The following is a 14,023-nucleotide window of genomic DNA, read 5'->3' on the forward strand; positions in this document are numbered from 1 at the left end:
CGTGCCTAAGGAAGCTCCGTGTCTTCCGCCCCGCGAGGCTTGGCCCCTCGCGAGGGTCTTGCGTCTGTGTTGATGAAGATGGGCCATGCTGGGCCCCCCTTTGAGCCACGCCGCAGGCTGCAGGCAGGCAAGTCTGGGGACCCCCGTTCCCAGAACACCGACAATAACCCTCAGGAATAACAAGTGATTCTTCATCATCACTTTCATCATCATAATCAGATTCATTATTTTCAATCTCTCTAGCCCTAGCAAGTCGTTCCTCGAGAAAATCAACAAGTGGCACAGTAGTATCAAGCATAGAAGTAGTTTCATCATAAGTATCATGTATAGAAGAAGTAGCATCATCAATAACATCCGACATATCAGAACGAATAGCAGAAGCAGGTTTAGGTGTCGCAAGCTTACTCATAACAGAAGGTGAATCAAGTGCAGAGCTAGATGGCAGTTCTTTACCTCCCCTCGTTGTTGAGGGATAAATTTTGTCTTAGCGTCTTTCAAGTTCTTCATAGTGTCCAGCTGATATAAATCCCAAGTGACTCAAAGAATAGAGCTATGCTCTCCGGCAACGGTGCCAGGAATTAGTCTTGATGACCCACAAGAATAGGGGATCGCAATAGCTTTCAAGGGTAGAGTATTCAACCCAAATTTATTGATTCGACACAAGGGGAGCCAAAGAATATTCTCAAGTATTAGCAGCTGAGTTGTCAATTCAACCACACCTGGAAACTTAGTATCTGCAGCAAAGTGTTTAGTAGCAAAGTAATATGATAGTGGTGGTAACGGTAACAAAAGAGTAATGAAAGCAAAGTATTATTTTTGGTATTATGTAGTGATTGTAACAATAGCAACGGGAAAGTAAATAAGCATAAACAAGTATATGGAAAGCTCGTAGGCATCGGATCAGTGATGGAGAATTATGCCGGATGCGGTTCATCATGTAACAGTCATAACATAGGGTGACACAGAATTAGCTCCAGTTCATTGATATAATGTAGGCATGTATTCCGAACATAGTCATACGTGCTTATGGAAAAGAACTTTCATGACATCTTTTGTTCTACCCTTCCGTGGCAGCGGGGTCCTTACGGAAACTAAGGGATATTAAGGCCTCCTTTTAATAGAGTACCGGAACAAAGCATTAACACATAGTGAATACATGAACTCCTCAAACTACGGTCATCGACGGTAAGTATCCTGATTATTGTCACTTCGGGGTTAACGGATCATAACACATAGTAGGTGACTATAGACTTGCAAGATAAGATCAAAAACTCTCATATATTGATGAAAACATAACAGGTTCAGATCTGAAATCATGGCACTCGGGCCCTGGTGACAAGCATTAAGCATAGAAAAGTCATAGCAACATCAATCTCAGAACATAGTGGATACTAGGGATCAAACCCTAACAAAACTAACTCGATTACATGATAAATCTCATCCAACCCATCACCGTCCAGCAAGCCTACGATGGAATTAATCACGCACGGCGGTGAGCATCATGAAATTGGTGATGGAGGATCGTTGATGATGACAACGGCGACGAATCCCCCTCTCCGGAGCCCCGAACGGACTCCAGATCAGCCCTCCCGAGAGGTTTTAGGGCTTGGCGGCGGCTCCGTATCGTAAAACGTGATGAAATCTTCTCTCCTATTTTTTTCTCCCCGAAAGTAGATATATAGAGTTGGAGTTGGAGTCGGGAGGTCTCCAGGGGCCCACGAGGTAGGGGGCGCGCCCTAGGGGGGGTGCCCCCACCCTCATGAACAGGGTGTGGGCCCCCTGGTCTTCATCTTTGGCGAGGATTTTTTATTATTTATTGTAAGATATTCCGTGGAGTTTCAGGTCATTCCGAGAACCCTCTTTCGTCTAGTTCTATCGGTAACTTTACTTGGAGCTATATTTTTATTCACCACATGATATGTGTTTTGCTTGGAGCGTCTTTTATGATCCAGTCTATCTATGAATAATATTTGAATCTTCTCTGAATTCTTTTATGTATGATTGGTTATCTTTGCAAGCCTCTTCGAATTATCAGTTTGGTTTGGCCTACTAGATTTGTTGTTCTTGCCATGGGAGAAGTTCTTAGCTTTGGGTTCGATCTTGCGGTGTCCTTTCCCAGTGACAGAAGGGGCAGCAAGGCACGTATTGTATTGTTGCCATCGAGGATAACAATATGGGGTTTTTATCATATTGCATGAAACTATCCCTCTACATCATGTCATCTTGCTTAAGGCGTTACTCTGTTTTTAACTTAATACTCTAAATGCATGCTGGATAGTGTTTGATGAGTGGAGTAATAGTAGTAGATGCAGGCAGGAGTTGGTCTACTTGTCTCGGACGTGATGCCTATATAGATGATCATACCTAGATATTCTCATAACTATGCTCAATTCTGTCTATTTCTCAACAGTAATTTGTTCACCCACCGTTGAATACTTATGCTCTTGAGAGAAGCCACTAGTGAAACCTATGGCCCCCGGGTCTCTTTCTCATAATATCAGTCTCCCTTACTTTATTATTGCTTTGCTTTTGACTTTGCCTTTTACTTTTCACTTTGCATCTCTATACCAAAAATACCAAAAAAATATTATTTATCATCTCTATCAGATCTCACTTTCGTAAGTGACCGTGAAGGCATTGACAAGCCCTTAGCGTGTTGGTTGCATTGAGCTATTGTTTTTGTGTAGGTATGAGGGACTCGCGCATAGCCTCCTACTGGATTGATACCTTGGTTCTCAAAAACTGAGGGAAATACTTACGCTACTTTGCTGCATCATCCTCTCCTCTTCGGGGAAATCCAACACAGTGCTCAAGAGGTATCAAGAAGAATTTTCGGCGCCATTGCCGGGGAGGTTCGCGCAAATCAAGATTTGACTCCCGACAACGAGCTATTTGTGGCGCCATTGCCGGGGAGTCTGCGCAAAAGTCAACATACCAAGTACCTGTCACAATCCCTATCTCCCGCATTACATTATTTGCCATTTGCCTCTCGTTTTCCTCTCCCCCCAATTCACCCTTGCCGTTTTATTCGCCCTCTCTCTCTATCCTCCCTCTCTTTCTCTATTTGCCTCCTTTGCACGTTTGCCTTTTGTTTGCTTGTTTGTCGCAATGGCTCAAGATAATACTAAATTGTGTGACTTCACCAATACCAACAATAATGATTTCCTTAGCACTCCGATTGCTCCTCTTACCGATGTTGAATCTTGTGAAATTAATACTGCTTTGCAGAATCTTGTCATGAAAGATCTGTTTTCCGGCCTTCCTAGTGAAGATGCCGCTACCCATCTTAATAGCTTCGTTGATTTGTGTGACATGCAAAAGAAGAAAGATGTCGATAATGATATTGTTAAATTGAAGCTATTTCCTTTTTCGCTTAGAGATCGTGCTAAAGCTTGGTTTTCATCTTTGCCTAAAAATAGTATTGATTCATGGAACAAGTGCAAAGATGCTTTTATCTCTAAGTATTTTCCTCCCGCTAAGATCATCTCTCTTAGAAATTATATTATGAATTTTAAGCAACTTGATTATGAACATGTTGCACAAGCTTGGGAGAGAATGAAATTAATGATACGTAATTGCCCCACGCATGGTTTAAATTTGTGGATGATTATACAAATTTTTATGCCTGATTGAATGTTGCTTCTAGAAATCTTCTAGATTCGGCCGCGGGAGGCACTTTTATGGAAATCACTTTAGGAGATGCTACTAAACTCCTAGATAATATTTTGGTTAATTATTCTCAATGGAACATTGAAAGATCTACTAATAAAAAGGTGAATGCGATAGAAGAAATTAATGTTTTGAGTGGAAAGATGGATGAACTTATGAAATTATTTTCTAATAAGAGTGTTTCTTCTGATCCTAATGATATGCCCTTGTCTACTTTGATTGAGAATAATAATGAATCTATGGATGTGAATTTTGTTGGTAGGAACAATTTTGGTAACAACGCGTATAGAGGAAATTTCAATCCTAGGCCTTATCCTAGTAATCCCTCTAATAATTATGGTAATTCCTACAACAATTCTTATGGAAATTATAATACGATTAACTCTGATTTTGAATCTAATATTAAAGAATTAATTTCTTCGCAAAATAATTTTAATGCTATGATTGAAGAAAAATTGCTTAAGATTGATGATTTGGCTAGGAACGTTGATAGAATTTCTCTTGATGTTGATTCTTTAAAGCTTAGATCTATTCCACCTAAGCATGATATCAATGAGTCTCTCAAAGCCATGAGAATTTCCATTGATGAGTGCAAGGAAAAAACCGCTAGGACGCGTGCTATGAAAGATGCCTTTATTAAAGCGTGTTCTTCCAATTCCTATGAAAATAAAGATGAGGACCTAAAAGTTATTGATGTGTACCCTATTAAATCTTTGTTTTGCAATATTAATCTTGATAATGATGGGACTAAATATAATCCACCTTTACCTAGAAGGCGTTCTAAAAATTCAGAGTATTTAGATCTTGATGGTGAAATTGATAAAAGTGGGATTAAAAGAAATAAAACCCTAGATGATGCTAAACCCACTATATTGGATTTCAAGGAATTTAATTATGAAAATTGCTCTTTAATTGATTGTATTTCCTTGTTGCAATCTGTGCTAAATTCTCCTCATGCTTATAGTCAAAATAAAGCCTGTACCGAACATATCGTTGATGCCTTGATGCAATCTTATGAAGAAAAACTTGAGTTGAAAGTTTCTATCCCTAGAAAACTTTATGCTAGTGTCTCTACTATTCCCAAAACTTTGTGTGATTTGCTAGATTTCCGTGATTTTGATGATTGCTCTCTAAACTTGCATCTTGCGGATTACACTATTAAGAAACCTATAGGAAGAATTAATTATGTTCTTATTGTTGCAAATGGTAATTATGTGCCCGTAGATTTTATCGTTCTTGATATAGATTGCAATCCTTCTTACCCTATTATTCTCGGTAGACCTTTCCTTAGAACGGTTGGTGCAATTATTGATATGAAGGAAGGGAATATTATATTTCAATTTCCATTAAAAAGGGCATGCAATACCGCCCTAGAAATAAAATAAAATTACCATATGAATCTATCATGAGAGCCACTTATGGATTGCCTACCAACGATGGCAATACCTAGATCTATTCTTGCTTGTTATGCCTAGCTAGGGGCGTTAAATGATAGCGCTTGTTGGGAGGCAACCCAATTTTATTTTTATTCCTTGCTTTTTGCTCCTGTTTAGTAATAAATAAATTATTTAGGCTCTTTTTTGGTTGTGTTTTTTGTGTTTAATTAGTGTTTGTGCCAAGTAGAACCGATGGGAAGGCTTGGGGAAAGTCTTGTTGAACTTTCTGTAAAAACAGAAACCTTAGCACTCATGAGAACTGCTGTCATTTTTATTTGGAGAGTGATACTTAGTTAATTATTTTTTAAGATGATTAATAGATAAATTCTTCGCGTTAAAAAATTTATTTTAGAATTTCTGGGGTTCCAGATCTTGTGCTAGCTACAGATTACTACAGACTGTTCTGTTTTTGACAGATTCTGTTTTTCGTGTGTTGTTTGCTTATTTTGATGAATCTATGGCTAGTAAAGTAGTTTGTAAACCATAGAGAAGTTGGAATACAGTAGGTTTAACACCAATATAAATAAATAATGAGTTCATTACAGTACCTTGAAGTGGTCTTTTGTTTTCTTTCGCTAACGGAGCTCACGAGATTTTCTACTTTATGTTTTGTGTTGTGAAGTTTTCAAGTTTTGGGTAAAGATTTGATGGATTATGGAATAAGGAGTGGCAAGAGCCTAAGATTGGGGATGCACATGGCACCCCCAAGATAATCTAAGGACACCTAAAAGCCAAAGCTTGGGGATGCCCCGGAAGGCATCCCCTCTTTCGTCTACTTCTATCGGTAACTTTACTTGGAGCTATATTTTTATTCACCGCATGATATGTGTTTTTCTTGGAGCATCTTTTATGATTTGAGTCCTTGCTTGTTAGTCTACCACAATCATCCTTGCTGTAAACACCTTTTGAGAGAGCCATACATAATTTGGAATTTGATAGAATACTCTATGTGCTTCACTTATATCTTTTGAGCTCTATAGTTCTAATCTAGTGCTTCACTTATATCTTTTGAGTTTTATAGTTTTGCTCGAGTGCTTCACTTATATCTTTTAGAGCACGGTGGTGGATTTGTTTTATAGAAACTATTTATCTCCAATGCTTCACTTAGATTATTTTGAGAGTCTTAATAGCATGGTAATTTGCTTAATAATAATATGCTTGGTATTCAAGATTTGTAAAACTTTCTTTTGAGTGCGTTGAATACTAAAAATATTGATGCTTGATAATTGTTTTGAGATATGAGGATGGTGATATTAGAGTATTCTAGTTGAGTAGTTGTGAATTTGAGAAATGCCTATGTTAAAGTTTGTGATTCCCGTAGCATGCACGTATGGTGAACCGTTATGTGATGAAGTCGGAGCATGATTTATTTATTGATTGTCTTCCTTATGAGTGGCGGTCGGGGACGAGAGATGGTCTTTTCCAACCAATCTATCCCCTAGGAGCATGCGCGTAATACTTTTCTTTCATAACTTCTAGATTTTTGCAATAAGTATATGAGTTCTTTATGACTAATGTTGAGTCCATGGATTATACGCACTTTCCTTCCTTCCACCATTGCTAGCCTCTATGATACCGCACACTTTTCGCCGGTATCATACACCCACCAAATACCTTCCTGAAAACAGCCACCATACCTACCTATCATGGCATTTCCATAGCCATTCTGAAATATATTGCCATGCAACTTTCCACCGTTCTGTTCATTATGACACGCTCCATCATTGTCATATTGCTAGCATGATCATGTAGTTGACATCGTATTTGTGGCAATGCCACCGTACATAATTCTTTCATACATGTCACTCTTGATTCATTGCATATCTCGGTACACCGCCGGAGGCATTCATATAGAGTCATATTTTGTTCTAAGTATTGAGTTGTAAGAAAAATAAAAAGTGTGATTATCATCATTCTTAGAGCACTGTCCCAAGTGAGGAAAGGATGATGGAGACTATGATTCCCCCACAAGTCGGGATGAGACTCCGGACGAAAAATAAAAAAAGAGGCCATAAAAAAAGATAAGGCCCAAAAAAATGAGAGAAAAAGAGAGAAGGGACAATGTTACTATCCTTTTACCACACTTGTGCTTCAAAGTATCACCATGATCTTCATGATAGAGAGTCTCTCATTTTGTCACTTTCATATACTAGTGGGAATTTTTCATCATAGAACTTGGCTTGTATATTCCAATGATGGGCTTCTTCAAAATGCCCTAGGTCTTCGTGAGCAAGCGAGTTGGATGCACACCCACTTAGTTTCTTTTGTTGAGCTTTCATATACTTATAGCTCTAGTGCATCCGTTGCATGGCAATCCCTACTCACTCACATTGATATCTATTGATGGGCATCTCCATAGCTCGTTGATACGCCTGGTTGATGTGAGACTATCTTCCCATCTTTTTGTCTTCTCCACAACCACCATTCTATTCCACATATAGTTCTATATCCATGGCTCACGCTCATGTATTGCGTGAAGATCGAAAAAGTTTTAAAAATGTCAAAAGTATGAAAAAATTGCTTGGCTTGTCATCGGGGTTGTGCATGATTTAAATACTTTGTGTGGTGAAGATAGAGCATAGCCAGACTATATGATTTTGTAGGGATAGCTTTCTTTGGCCATGTTATTTTGAGAAGACATAATTGCTTTGTTAGTATGCTTGAAGTATTATTATTTTTATGTCAACATGAACTTTTGTCTTGAATATTTTGAATCTGAATATTCATACCACAATTAAGAAGATTTACATTGAAATTATGCCAGGTAGCACTTCGCATCAAAAATTCTGTTATTATCATTTACCTACTCGAGGACGAGCAGGAATTAAGCTTGGGGATGCTTTATACATCTCCAACGTATCTATAATTTTTGATTGCTCCATGCTATATTACCTACTGTTTTGGACTATATTGGGCTTTATTTTCCACTTTTATATTATTTTTGGGACTAACCTATTAACCGGAGGCCCAGCCCAGAATTTTTGTTTTTTTTTGCCTATTTCAGTGTTTCGGAGAAACAGAATATCAAACGGAGTCCAAACGGAATGAAACCTTCGGGAACGCGATTTTCTCATTAGATAAGACCTAGGAGACTTCGAACCTCCGTCAAGAAAGCCGCGAGGCGGTCACGAGGGTGGAGGGCGCCCCCCCCCCCCTAGGGCGCGCCCCCTGCCTTGTGGGCCCCTCGAAGCTCCACCGACGTACTTCTTCCTCCTACATATACCTACGTACCCCCAAACGATCAGAGACGGAGCCAAAAACCTAATTCCACCGCCGCAACTTTCTGTATCCACGAGATCCCATCTTGGGGCCTGTTCCGTAGCTCCGCCGGAGGGGGCATCGATCACGGAGGGCTTCTACATCATCATTCAAGCCCCTCCGATGAAGTGTGAGTAGTTTACTTCAGACCTACGGGTCCATAGTTAGTAGTTAGATGGCTTCTTCTCTCTTTTTGGATCTCAATACAATGTTCTCCCCCTCTCTCGTGGAGATCTATTCGATGTAATCTTGTTTTTGCGGTGTGTTTGTTGAGACCGATGAATTATGTGTTTATGATCCAGCCTATCTATGAATAGTATTTGAATCTTCTCTGAATTCTTTTATGTATGATTGGTTATCTTTACAAGTCTCTTCAAATTATCAGTTTGGTTTGGCCTACTAGATTGGTTGTTCTTGCCATGGGAGAAGTGCTTAGCTTTGGGTTCGATCTTGCGGTGTCCTTTCCCAGTGACAGAAGGGGCAGCACGGCACGTATTGTATTGTTGCCATCGAGGATAACAAGATGGGGTTTTTATAATATTGCTGAAACTATCCCTCTACATCATGTCATCTTGCTTAAGGTGTTACTCTGTTTTTAACTTAATACTCTAGATGCATGCTGGATAGTGTTCGATGAGTGGAGTAATAGTAGTAGATGCAGGCAGGAGTCGGTCTACTTGTCTCGGATGTGATGCCTATATACATGATCGTACCTAGATATTCTCATAACTATGCTCAATTCTATCAATTGCTCAACAGTAATTTTTTCACCCACCGTAGAATACTTATGCTCTTGAGAGAAGCCACTAGTGAAACCTATGGCCCTCGGGTCTCTTTCTCATCATATCAATCTCCATTACTTTATTATTGCTTTGCTTTTTTACTTTGCCTTTTACTTTTCACTTTGGATCTCTATACCAAAAATACCAAAAAATATTATTTATCATCTCTATCAGATCTCACTTTCGTAAGTGACCGTGAAGGGATTGACAACCCCTAAGCACATTTGTTGCGTTGAGCTATTGTTTTTGTGTAGGTACGAGGGACTCACGCGTAGCCTCCTACTGGATTGATACCTTAGTTCTCAAAAACTAAGGGAAATACATACGCTACTTTGCTGCATCATTCTCTCCTCTTCGGGGAAATCCAAAGCAGTGCTCAAGAGGTAGCAAGAAGAATGTCTTAAAAAAGAGTCGTGATGACCCACAAGTATAGGGGATCTATCATAGTCCTTTCGATAAGTAAGAGTGTCGAACCCAACGAGGAGCAGAAGGAAATGATAAGCGGTTCTCAGCAAGGTATTCTCTGCAAGTACTAAAATAAGTGGTAACAAATAGTTTTGTGATAAGATAATTTGTAACGAGCAACAAGTAACAAAAGTAAATAAAGTGCAGCAAGGTGGCCCAATCCTTTTTGTAACAAAGGACAAGCCTGGACAAACTCTTATATAAGGAAAAGCGCTCCCGGGGACACATGGGAATATCGTCAAGCTAGTTTTCATCACGTTCATATGATTCGCGTTCGGTACATTGATAATTTGACATGTGGGTGCACCGGTGCTTGGGTGCTGTTCTTGCTTGAACAAGCATCCCACTTATGATTAACCTCTATTGCAAGCATCCGCAACTTCAACAAAAGTATTAAGGTAAACCTAACCATAGCATGAAACATATGGATCCAAATCAGCCCCTTACGAAGCAACGCATAAACTAGGGTTTAAGCTTCTGTCACTCTAGCAAACCATCATCTACTTATTGTTGGGGAACGTAGCAGAATTTTAAAATTTTCTACGCATCACCAAGATCAATCTATGGAGTCATCTAGCAACGAGGGAGAGAGGAGTGCATGTTAGTCGGTGGAACCGGTCTCACGTAAGCGTACGTGTAAGGGTGGTCCGGGCCGCTTCATCCTACAATGCCGCCGAATCAAGATAAGACTAGTAACGGCAAGATAATTGACAATATCGACGCCCACAACTGCTTTGTGTTCTACTCGTGCATAGTAACTACGCATAGACCTAGCTCATGATGCCACTGTTGGGGAACGTAGCAGAATTTTAAAATTTTCTACGCATCACCAAGATCAATCTATGGAGTCATCTAGCAACGAGGGAGAGAGGAGTGCATCTACATACCCTTGTAGATCGCGCGCGGAAGCGTTCAAGAGAGCGGGGTTGATGGAGTCGTACTCGACGTGATCCAAATCACCGATGACCAAGTGCCGAACGGACGACACCTCCTCATTCAACACACGTACGGTTGGGAAGACGTCTCCTCCAACTTGATCCAGCAAGGGGGAAGGAGAGGTTGATGAAGATCCAACAGCAGGACGGCGTGGTGGTGGAAGCAACAGTGATCTCGGCAGAGCTTCGCCAAGCGCAGGGAGACGGAGGAGTGTCACGGGAGGGAGAGCGAGAGGCCAGGGGCTTGGGGTGCGGCTGCCCTCCCTTCCCCCCACTATATATAGGGTGCCTAGGGGGGGGCGGCGGCCCTAGGAGATCCAATCTCCTAGGGGGGCAGCGGCCAAGGGGGTGGCTTGCCCCCCAAGGCAAGGGTGGTGCCCCCACCCCTAGGGTTTCTAACCCTAGGCACAAGGGGAGGCCCAAGGGGGGTGCACTAGCCCACTAGGGGCTGGTTCCCCTCCCACCTCAGCCCATGGGGCCCTCCGCGATAGGTGGCCCCACCCGGTGGACCCCCAGGACCCTTCCGGTGGTCCCGGTACAATACCGATTACCCTCGAAACTTTCCCGATGGCCGAAACTTGACTTCCTATATATAAATCTTCACCTCCGGACCATTCTGAAACTCCTCGTGATGTCCGAGATCTCATCTGGGACTCCGAACAACTTTCGGGTTACCGTATGCTAATATCTCAACAACCCTAGCATCACCGAACCTTAAGTGTGTAGACCCTACGGGTTCGGGAGACATGCAAACATGACCGAGACGCCTCTCCGGTCAATAACCAACAGCGGGATCTGGATACCCATGTTGGCTCCCACATGCTCCACGATGATCTCATCGGATGAACCACGATGTCGAGGATTCAATCAATCCGTATACAATTCCCTTTGTCAATCGGTACGTTACTTGCCCGAGACTCGATCGTCGGTATCCCAATACCTCGTTCAATCTCGTTACCGGCAAGTCACTTTACTCGTACCGTAATGCATGATATCGTGATCAACCACTTGGTCACATTGAGCTCATTATGATGATGCATTACCGAGTGGGCCCAGAGATACCTCTCCGTCATACGGAGTGACAAATCCCAGTCTTGATTCATGCCAACCCAACAGATACTTTCGAAGATACCTGTAATGTACCTTTATAGTCAGCCAGTTACGTTGTGATGTTTGGCACACCCAAGGCACTCCTACGGTATCCGGGATTTGCACAATCTCATGGTCTAAGGAAATGATACTTGACATTCAGAAAAGCTACAGCAAACGAACTACACGATCTTTGAGCTAAGCTTAGGATTGGGTCTTGTCCATCACATCATTCTCCTAATGATGTGATCCCGTTATCAATGACATCCAATGTCCATAGTCAGGAAACCATGACTATCCTTTGATCAACGAGCTAGTCAACTAGAGGCTCACTAGGGACGTGTTGTGGTCTATGTATTCACACATGTATTACGATTTCCGGATAACACAATTATAGCATGAACAATAGACAATTATCATGAACAAAGAAATATAATAATAACCATTTTATTATTGCCTCTAGGGCATATTTCCAACACTTATTACTTCCCAATGACTTCCTCTAGGCCCAAATAATGGTGAAGTGTTATGTAGTCGACGTTCACATAACACCACTAGAGGCTAGACAACATACATCTCATCAAAATATCGAACGAATACCAAATTCACATGACTACTAATAGCAAGACTTCTCCCTTGTCCTCAGGAACAAACGTAACTACTCACAAAGCATATTGATGTTCATAATCAGAGGGGTAATAATATGCATAAAGGATCTGAACATATGATCTTCCACCAATTAAACCAACTAGCATCAACTACAAGGAGTAATTAACACTACTAGCAACCTACTAGCACTAATCCCGGACTTGGAGACAAGAATTGGATACAAGAGATGAACTAGGGTTTTGAGATGAGATGGTGCTGATGAAGATGTTGATGGAGATTGCCCTCTCCCGATGAGAGGAGCGTTGGTGATGACGATGGCGATGATTTCCCCTTCCCGGAGAGAAGTTTCCCCGGCAGAACAGCTCTGCCGGAGCCCTAGATTGGTTCCACCAAGGTTTCGCCTCGTGGCGGCGGAGTTTTGTCCCGAAAGGTTGCTTCTGGTTTTTTTCTCGACGAAAGACTTCATATAACAGAAGATGGTCATCGGAGAGCCACCAGGGGGCCCACGAGGTAGGGGGCGCGCCCTAGGGGGGCGCCCCCCACCCTCGTGGACAGGGTGTGGGCCCACTGGTCTTCATCTTTGGCGAGGATTTTTCATTATTTATTATAAGGTATTCCGTGGAGTTTCAGGACTTTTGGAGTTGTGCAGAATAGGTCTCTAATATTTGCTCCTTTTCCAGCCCAGAATTCCAGCTGCCGGCATTCTCCCTCCTTATGTAAACCTTGTAAAATAAGAGAGAATAGCCATAAGTATTGTGACATAATGTGAAATAACAGCCCATAATGCGATAAATATCGATATAAGAGCATGATGCAAAATGGACGTATCAACTCCCCCAAGCTTAGACCTCGCTTGTCCTCAAGCGAAAGCCGATAACAATAAATATATCCCCATGTTTAGGGGTAGAGGCGTCGATAAAAATAAAATACGGACATGCAGGCATCATGATTATTCTCATAACAACAACATATACAGATATTGTCATATGATTACTTATGTTCAAGTGATGATCTATTCACAATGCAAAAGTATTAATCAGAAACCTTATTGAGAACCAACAAACTATAACCTCAGTCATTGAAGGAATTGCAATTTATCATAACATTAGAAAGAGTCTATGTCAGAGCTAAAAAGCAAGTCCACATACTGAACAATCATCTAGTCCTTCATAAGTGCTAACACTCACACAATACTTGTGGTTACGGAGTTTTCATCAGACACAGAGAAAGATAGGGGCTTATAGTTTCGCCCCACAACCTTTTACCTCGAGGATAATGTCAACAATAATAACTCATGCCCCCTACATCCAATTAGATATATATATCAAGTTCTTTCCAACATGCTGGGCTTGCCAAAGGATAAAATGAAAAAGGAAAGGTGAAGATCACCATGACTCTTGCATAAGGTAGAAGATAATAATAAAAGATAGGCCCTTCGCAGAAGGAAGCAGAGGTTTCCATGCGCTTTTATGGTTGGATGCACAAAATCTTAATGCGAAAGATCGCCACTTTATATTGCCCCTTGTGATATGAAGATTATTTCTCCCACACTAATCATACATATTTAGAGAAAAATTATTGCTTTGCATCGATGACAACTTACTTGAAGGATCTTATTCAATCCATAGGTAGATATGGTGGACTCTCATGGCAAAACTAGTTTAAGGGTATATGGAAGCACAAGTAGTATCTCTACTTGGTGCTGAGAATTTGGCTAGCATGAGGGGGAAAGGCAAGCTCAACATGTTGGATGATCCATGACAACATACTTTATCTCAGA

This window comes from Triticum urartu, chromosome 6, assembly GCF_003073215.2.
Source record: "Triticum urartu cultivar G1812 chromosome 6, Tu2.1, whole genome shotgun sequence".
Classification (NCBI taxonomy): Eukaryota; Viridiplantae; Streptophyta; class Magnoliopsida; order Poales; family Poaceae; genus Triticum; species Triticum urartu.